Genomic DNA, 290 nt, shown 5'->3' on the forward strand with positions numbered 1-290 from the left:
TTGTCTCTGTGGCGCAATCGGTTAGCGCGTTCGGCTGTTAACCGAAAGGTTGGTGGTTCAAGCCCACCCAGGGACGATCAGAGTATTTTTTTTTTAGTTTAAAGACCCATGATTCAATCCGAGGTTAGTGATATGTTATCAGTAATTATCAATTATCAATCTAATCACTATCTTTGTTTTCATTCTATGACGTCGAATTTTGTATTTCTATTCACTGCACTCATTGGAAGTTTGATTGGACTAGAAAAACGATCTATATGCATACAGATAACTTACTTTTAATCAATCAA

At 36.2% G+C, this 290-nt stretch overlaps 1 non-coding gene across 1 annotated transcript; it reads left to right on the forward strand.

Annotated features, from left to right (window-relative positions):
• The first annotated feature begins 2 nt into the window (after nt 1-2).
• Nucleotides 3-76, forward strand: Trnan-guu (transfer RNA asparagine (anticodon GUU)). The gene has a single exon. It is a non-coding gene; the product is annotated as a tRNA-Asn (tRNA).
• Nucleotides 77-290: the final 214 nt, after the last annotated feature.

The sequence above is a fragment of the Glandiceps talaboti genome, chromosome 21 (genome assembly GCF_964340395.1).
Source record: "Glandiceps talaboti chromosome 21, keGlaTala1.1, whole genome shotgun sequence".
NCBI lineage: Eukaryota > Metazoa > Hemichordata > Enteropneusta > Spengelidae > Glandiceps > Glandiceps talaboti.